The sequence below is a fragment of the Castor canadensis genome, chromosome 5 (assembly GCF_047511655.1).
Source record: "Castor canadensis chromosome 5, mCasCan1.hap1v2, whole genome shotgun sequence".
NCBI classification, from domain to species: domain Eukaryota; kingdom Metazoa; phylum Chordata; class Mammalia; order Rodentia; family Castoridae; genus Castor; species Castor canadensis.
The window spans coordinates 158,772,300-158,781,601 of record NC_133390.1 but is presented as its reverse complement, the minus strand read 5'-3'; positions in this window follow the sequence as shown (position 1 = coordinate 158,781,601).

Here is a 9,302-nt window from a genome sequence, read left to right as displayed (position 1 = left end):
TGTGAGCCACCAGCACCCAGCTCCACCAACTTCTTTTTCTGTACATTAACATATTATTATGTTTTTTAAAAATGGTGCTAGGAGCATGGCTCAAGTGGTAAAGTACCTGCCTAGCAAGTGTGAGGCCTTGAGCTCAAACCCCAGTACCATAGAAAAAAAAATAAAAATGGAATTATATATTCACAGTTCACAACTTTCTTTTTAAAAATAGTTACCAATATAGCATGGACATTTTTCCATGTCAATATTTGTGGATCTACCTCATTATTTATGATGATGCATCATAGTTCATTGAAGGGTAACCAGTTTCCTGCTGGTGGACATTTAGGTGGTTTCCAGTGTAGCTTTGAGAATCTTCGCCCTGTTATCTCGAGGTGCTTGAGTTGTTCTTGTTGTCAAACCAACTCTCCTGGGCTGTGTTTCAAGTGATAGTCCATTTGGGCTGCTATCACAAAATACTGCCAACAACAGAAACTTATTTCTCACAGTTCTGGAGGCTGGGAAATCTGCATCAGCAGATTTGGTCCCTTGAGGGACTGCTTCTCACATGGTTAAGGGGCAAGGCAGATCTCTGGGGTCTCTTTTATAAGGATACTAGTCATACTAAAGAGAGTTCTGCCCTAATAACCTAATCACCTCCAAAAGGCTGAACCTCTTCATAGCATCACATTGTCGATTAGGTTTCAACTTATCAATTTGTGGAGAGAAACAAACATTTGCCATAGCATGGAGTTTCAGAACCTTCTACTCAGCATGGGACCCTTTTTGGGAGTCACATGAGTCTTGGAGTAAATTCTATTTTTAAACATACAAATAACAGCTTTGAATAAAAGATTCATTCAATGTAAACATTCTTGTATATTAAAATTCTGATGTCTTAGAAAATCTGTTTCAACATTCAGCATGTGAAATACCATATTTTATTTCCATGAGTACTTATGAAGTGCTTATTCTGTGTCATGCATGACCCAAGACACTGGAGACACTGGTGAACAAGACAGACAAGATCCTTGCGTTTTTGATTTTATATTCCTAATCATTTATTTAGATTGTGCTATCGTAAGATAACATAGAAATGTAAAATTACCTCATATTAAGACCCTAGCATTTGGGCTGGAGACATAACTCAAATGGTAGAGCAACCATTTGTACTTGTCTGGCAACTACAGGCCCTGAGTTAAAACTCCAGTCAAACCAAGAAAAAAATCCAAATTCCTTTTGCTAACTTAAAATGAAGAGATAAAAAACATGAAAATTACAGGGCTTGGCTGTGGCTCAGTGATAAAGAGCACAGGGTCCTGAGTTCAAACCCCAGTACCACCAAAATAAACAAATAAAACTAATGATGCAAGTTACACTAGGAGCTTAAAAAAGAGGGGGGTTTGTAGGCATGGCTCAAGTAGTAGAGCACCTATCTAGCAATATCAAGGCCCTGAGTTCAAAGCCTAGTACTGCCACAAAGAAAAAAAAAGAGGGGTATAAAGGAGAATGATGGAGGAGGTGAATTTAGCTACAATATATAGTAAGAACTTTTGTAAGTGTCACAATGTACCCTTAGTAAAAAATAATATGATAATAAAAAAATTAAGGAAAAAAAAGAAACATGGAAATTTTAAAGAATTTTCACAATATTATCTATATATAACTATCTGCTTATTAATTTTTGGTATTTCCTTTATCATCTTGGTTAATATTAGTAAGTTTCTTAAATGATCATGTTGACATTGGTCAATATTATTGGCCTTGCTCTTGCAAATCTGCTTCTTATAACACAAGAGATATTTTCCACACTAGAAGAAAATAACTTGGATCAATCACATCATCAAAAGATGTAAGAAGGCTGGTGGAGGATCTCAAGTAGTAAATGTGCCTGCCTTGCAAGCTTGGAGCCCTAAGTTCAAACCCCAGTGCCTCCAAAAAAAAAATGTAAGAAGTCAAAAATGAAATTATTTTGTTTTGTTTAGTGGTACAGGAGCTTGAACTCAGGGTTTGATAGGCAGGAGCCCTACCACTTGAGCCTCACCACCAGCCCTTTTTTGCTCTTTTTTGCTTTAGTTATTTTATCAGCTAGGGTCTTGAGTTTTTGCCTGGGGCCAGATTCAGACCATGATTTGGCTACCTATGCCTCCCATATAGTTGGAACTACGGGCACACACCACCACATTTGGTTTGTCAGTTGAAATGAGGTCTCACAACAAAAACATCTCAAAGTGGATTAAAGACCTAAATATATGAGTGGAGCTAAAGTTATAAAGCTTTTAGAAGAAAACATAGGAACAAATCCTCATAACCAGGGCTAGGGGTATAGCTAAGAGGTAGAACAGTTGCTTAGCATGCACAAAGCCTGGGTTTGAGCCTCATCAACACACGCACACACACACATACACACACACAAATCCACGTGTCCTTGACTTTTGCACCTTAGATGTGGAACCAAAACTGCCAACAACAAATGCAAAAACAGATAAATTGGACTTCATTAAAAGTAAGAACTTTTATACAAACCCTTTTATATGTCCAAGAATACTATCAGAAGAGTGAAAAGATAGCAAAAAAATTGAACTTATCTCTGAACTGGATACTTTACATAGTACATAGAATATAAAAAGAATATGTTTAGTCAACAACATAAAGTCCAACAACCCAGTTTTTAAAAATGGACAAAGAAGCTGGGTGTGGTGGCTTACTAGGAGTACTAGTAAAAATTCTAGCTACTGAGGAGGCAGAGATCTGGAGAATCCCGGTTCTGCCATGGTATGTACCTGTCATCTCAGCTCTGCAGGAAGCATATTAGGAGGATTGCTGTCCAGGTCAGCCAAGGCATAAACAGGAAAAAATAACTAAAGTAAAAAGGCCCGGGAGTGTGACTCAAGTGATAGAGTGCATACCTAGCAAATGCAATAGACATTTCTTCAAAGAAGATATGGAAATGGGCAATAGATCCATGGTGAATATCATAATTAATTAGGAAAATGGATATCAAAACATGATGATATGTCTCTGTATACTCACTAAATTGGATATAATAATATTTTTTCTTTTTTTGCGGTACTGGGCTTTGAACTCAGAGCCTCATGCTTGCTAGGCAGGCGCTCTACCATTTAGACACTCCACCAACCTAATGATAAGTTTTTAAAAGGAAATAGCAAGCCAGCCACAGTGGCCCTTGTCTGTAATCTCAGGTACTGGGGGGCTGAGGCAGGAGTTCAAAATCAGCCTGGGCAATGTAGCAATACTATCTCAAAACAACAACAAAGGATGTGATGGTGAGAATGTGAGAAACTGGAGCCCTCATAAATTGCGGTGGGACTGTAAAATGGTATAGTGACTGGAAGACAATGACATTTTCCTTTTTTTTTTGGCAGTACTGGGGCTTGAACTCAGGGCCTTCACCTTGAGCCACTCCACCAGCCCTTTTTATGATGGGTATTTTTGAGATAGGGAAACTATTTGCCCGGGCTGGCTTCAAACTGCAATCCTCCTGATCTCTGCCTCCTGAGTAGCTAGGATTACAGGCATGAGCCACCAGCACCTGGCTGGCATTTTCGTTAATAAGTTCAATGTAAAATTATCATTTGACCTATTAATTCCATTCCCAGTTATATACCCAAAAAACTGAAGACAGATGTTCAAACAAAAATGTACATAAATGTCCATAGATGCATTATTTACAATAGCCAAAGGCAAAAACAACCCAAATGTCCATCGGTAAACAAATAAATTAAAAATATTCATACAAGAGGATATTATTCAGTCATAAAAAGGAATGATGCACAGATACATGCTACAATATGGATGAACATTGGAAGTATGCTAAGTGGATACAATCAGACACAAAAGGTCGTATATTATATGATCCCATTTATATAAAATATACACAATAGACAAATCAATAGAGACAGAAAATAGATTAGTGATTCCTTAGGGCTCGGGGAATAGGGTTTTGTGTGGAGGATGAGGAAAAAACTTCAAAATTATGGTAATGGTTGTACATATCTATGACTATATAATAAAGACCATTGACTTGTACACTTTTAGCAAATGAGTTGTATGATGTGTGACTTACATCTCAATAAAGATGTTTAAAGACATAGAAGCTGGGCGCCAGTGGCTCACACCTGTAGTCCTAGCTACTTAGGAGGCAGAGATCAGGAGGTTCGCAGCTCAAAGCTAGCCTGAGTAAATAGCTTGCAAGACCCTATCTTGAAAGACTCATCATAAAAAATTGGGCTGGTGGAGTGGCTCAAGGTGAAGCCCCTGAGTTCAAGCACTAGTACCAGAAAAAAAAAAAGACATAGAATTTGGCAATATCAACTACATACAAAGTCTATGACTCAGCAATCTTTGTCTTAGGTATATATCCAGCAGAAAACTGCACACGTTTCCCTGAGACTTGGAAAAGTGTTCATAGATGTATCATTAAAAATATCCCTAAAGTGGAAACATAAATGCTTATCCCAGTGTAATGATAAATTGTGACATATTCAAATAACAAAATGCTACTCAGCATTGAAAATGAATGAACTACAACTATATGCAACAATGTAGATAAATGTCAAAAAATAAAATTAAGCAAAAGAAGTCACACTCAAAAGAATACTTTGTTTTGTTTTGTTTTCTTTTTTCTTAACTTTCTTTTTGGTGGCACTGGGATTTGAACTCAGGACCTCACACTTGGTAGGCAGGGGCTCTTTCTTCTTCTTTTCTTTTCTTTTTTTTTTTTTTTTTTTTGGCAGTACTCAGGCCTTGAGCTTGCTAGGCTTGCTCTACCTTTTGAGTCACACCCCCAGCCCATAAGAACACATTCTATATGACTCCAATTCCATTTGTGTAAAGTTTAACTCCTGGCAAGCCTAATCCATGGAGTAAGAAGTCAGAACACTGTTTAACCCTAGGAGAGGGTTGGTAATGACTGGAAGGGGACATGAAGGGGTTTTTGTGGGGCTTAGAATGTTCTATTTCTCTCTCTCTCTCTCTCTCAATCTCTCCACTGCACTCCCCCTCTCATGTTGAGGATTGAATCCTAGGCCTTGAACATGCTAGGCAAACACTCTTCCACTAAGTTACACCCCAGTCCCATATTTTCTATTTTTTTATTTGAATACTGATTAGATATCTGTGTTCACTGTAAAAATTAATCAGGCTCTATACTTATGATTTGTGTACTTTTGTGTCTTTATATGATACTCTATTAAAACCTTTAAATTTTCAGAATATTTTTAGGGGGAAAAACGGTTTTAAATACTAAGAATGCCCTCCCTCTTTTGGGTCACTTTTGTGTTTGTGTGTGTGTAACTGGGGTTTGAACTCAGGGCCTCACACTTGCTAGGCAGGCACTCTACCACTGAACCACTCCACCACCCCTTTTTTGTACTGGATATTTTAGAGATAGGGTCTGGTTTTCAACCTCAGTCCTCCTGATCTCTACCTCTTGAGTAGCTAGGATTATAGGCATGAGCCACTGGTGTCCAACATTTGGTCATTTCTTAATACTGTCCAATATTTTTCAATCATGTAGTTATCACTTTATTTCTTTCATATTTCAATCTTTCTTCCTGAAGATCAAGCCATTGTTTGCCTATATCAAGCATTTATGTAAAGGAGAAGTTACCTCCCTCTTCAAGAAGGACCCTCTCCTTTTGCCTGGAAATTGTTACAAGGCCATAGTGTAATAACAAGGCATTTTATTGCCACCTACTGGTAAATCATCACAACAAATTTACATATTACAATGTCTGCCAGGTGAATAGCACCCACTTAGAAGTGAGTCTCCTATGGGACACAACTCACCCAATTAAATGTGGTGACCTTGTCATTTGGTCCTATTATGATAAACACTGCAGATAGTAGAGTGCAGATGCTCTCTGAGGTGATTTTGTCCTTTTTTCCCTTTCCCCTACTCCATTTGTTGTTGTTTCCTTAAAGACATTATTCAAGCATTCACTATCAATCTTATCACGGCAAAACTTAAGCCCATTTGCACACACATATATAAGAAGTTCAATAACTCTAATCAAACTGTTCATACCCAAAAAATTTATTCTCTTTTCTTTTGGCAGGACTGGTGTTTGAACTCTGGGCTTCAAGCTTGCAAAGCAAGCACTCTACTGCTTGAACACACCTCCATTTTGCTCTGGTTATTTTTAAAGATGGAGTCCTGAGAACTATTTGCCCAGGCTAGTCTTGAACTACAATCCTCTGGATCTCAGTGTCTCAGTTAGCTAGTATTACAGGCATGAGCCACTGGCACTTGGCTGATTTGCTTTTTCTTTAGTCTGAATTCAAATAATTCTGAGGTTTTTAAGACTGCTTTTCCTGATTAAAACATGTTGTGAAAAAGCCTCTTCAAAAGCCTCTTTAGTCTGCTGCTATTGAGGTTATAATGTGTGCTAGATATTCTTCTGAACATTTATATGTATTGATCAATTTAACCCTCTTGTCAACTTTGTGAGGTAGGAGCCCTTATTATCTGCACCTTACAGATGAGGCAACTGAAGTGTTTTAGCTAAACTGCAGTCGGGCACCAGGTGGCTCAAATTTGTAATCCTAGCTACTTGAGAGACTAAGATTGGGAGGATCATGGTTCAAGGCCAGCCTGAGAAAAAAGTTTGCAAGACCCACTCCCCCATCCCAACCAATAGCTGGGTGCAATGGTGCATGCCAATGCACAAGAGGCTGATATTGGGAGGATTGCCATTCCAGATAGGGGGAGTAGAGTTTGCAAGATCCCCATCTCAATGGAAAAAAGTTGGGCATGGTGGTGTGTGCCTGTCATCCCAATGAAGAAGGGAAGTATAAAATAGGATAATTGCAGTTCAGACTGACCTGGAGAGGGCTGGGATGTAGCTCGGTGGTACAGCGCTTGCCTAGCATGCGTGAGGCCCTGGGTTCGATCCCAGCACCAAAAAAAAAAAAAGAAAAGACAAAAAAAAAAAAACCTCTCCCCAGACTGACCTGGAGAAAAAGGTAGACTCAACCTCCAAAATAACCAGAGCAAAAAGGGCTGGACGCGTGGCTCACTTCTTGAGTGCCTATCTAGCAAGCGTGAAGCTCTGAGTTCAAACCCCAGTAGCACCAAAAAAATAAATACATAAAATAAATGAAGCTAAATTATATTACAATTAGCTTCCTTGGGGGATCTTACAGTCTATTAGGCACACAAACATAAACCATGTAAAGATTTTAAAACAAATAAAAGGGTGGTGTGTGGTGGTACAGGACTGTAATCCCAATAGGAGGATTTAGAATTTGAGTGCATCCTGTACTACATGGTGAGACCCTGTCTTAAAAAACAAACAAACATACAAACAAAATCCAAAAAATAAAATAAAAACAAAGAAGAAAGCATTTTGGACTCTGTAGGACAAATAATTTATCTGCTTTTGGTTCCAGGTTCCTCATCTGTATAACAAGGAGGTTGGACTTGCCAAGATCAAACAGCTAATAAACAGCAAAGCTAGACTCTGAATTGGGTGCTTTTGCCTTGGGTCCAACCTCATAATCATTCTGCTACACTATCTGCCAGTTCCTGGCCTTCTTTTATTCTTGTGCTGCCATCCTGTGGGCAACAAGTAGTTATATGACCTATGTTCCTGCCATTTTTGCCTACAGGATATATAGGTGCTCAACTGGGTCCCTCTCCACTTCTTGCGTCTTTGTAAATCCCAGGAAAACCCATGAACCCAGTTTAAGGACACAGATAACAGTTGAGTATGGTGACCACATCTGTAATCCCAGCTAATTAGGAGACAGAGATTGGGAGGATGGAGATTGGAGGCCAGCTTGCACAAAAAATTATCAAGACTTCATCTCAACCAGTAAGCCAGGGAGGGTGGTGCATACCTGTGATCCCAACTATATAGGAGCCATAACTAGATGGATCCCAGTCCCAGGCCAGCCTTGGGCAAAACCGTGAGATTCTATTTAAAGAATAACTAAAGCAAAAAAGGACTGAGGGTATGGCTTGCTCAAGTAGTAGAGCACCTGCCTAGCAAGAATGAGGCCCTGAGTTCAAACCCCAGTGCCTCCAAAAAAAGGACACAGACAATAAGGTAAAATAAGAGATAGTGGCTCGGGTTCTGTGTGTGTGTGTGTGTTAAAATATACATAAACTTGACAGTTTTAACTATTTTTTAAATGTACAACTGAGTGGCATTAAATATATTCACGATGTTATACAATTATCCTCACCATCGATCTCCAGGACTTTTTCATCTTTTTTTTTAATCACATGCTCCATGCTCCACCACTGAGTAACACCTCCAGCTCTTCTTCCTTCTTTAAAGCTGAATAATATTTCATAGTACCAACCACATCCTGCTCATCCTTTACCTGTCCATGGACACTTGGATAGCTTTTGATTACTGTGAACAGTGCTGTCATTGTGAACATGGGAGCACAAACATTTTTTCAAGCCCCTGCTTTTACTTCTTTTGGATAAATACCTTGAAGAGGGTGGAATTGCTGGTCAATATAGTAATCCTATGTTTAGCTTTTTGGGGAGCTGACAATTTTTTTCAATAGTAGGTACACCAATTTGCATTTCCTCTAGCAATGTGTAAGAGTTCCAATTTTTCCACATCCTTGCCAACAATTGTTATTTTCTGCCTTTAAAAAATAATTGCTATCATAGTGGGTGTGAAGTGGTATCTCACTGTGATTTTGATTTGCATTTTCCTAATGACAAGTGAGGCTAAACAGCTTTTCGTGTCTTATTAGCCATTTGTGTTTTCTTTGGAGAAATGTGTATTCAAGTCCTTTACCCATTTTTTAAATTTTTGTTTGACAAATGGGATTTCTGTTGCTATTGCTGAGTTTCTGCAATCTTTCAGAGCTTTCTTACATCTAAAGATTTGTGTGGAGCATGGAGATGTGTGGGTGATGTCATTTCTGTCTCTGGGCTAGTTGTTTTCAGACCCCTATCTAGGCAGGATGAAGTTTTTCATTCAGTCTCTCAATTAATTAGTTGAGTAATTTGTTAATTGTATCATAATGAAAATGGTCACTATTTTGCTGTGTCAGATTTCTTGGCTAACATGTAAGAGTACATGTTGTACAATCTGTTTATAAGAAGTTCAAGAACTGTCAAAATTAACTTATGGTGCTGGAAGTCAGAATAATTGCTACTTCTGGAGGAGCAGGTATTTACTAGAAGGGAGTGTATGGAAGGGGACAAAAGGGAACTTTCTGGGTTAATAGATTTGTAACTTGATGTGGGTGGTGGTATCACAGGAACATAGGTAAAAAATGTATTAGTTGGGCTGGAAATACAGCCTAGAGGTAAAGCATTTACCTGGCATGCG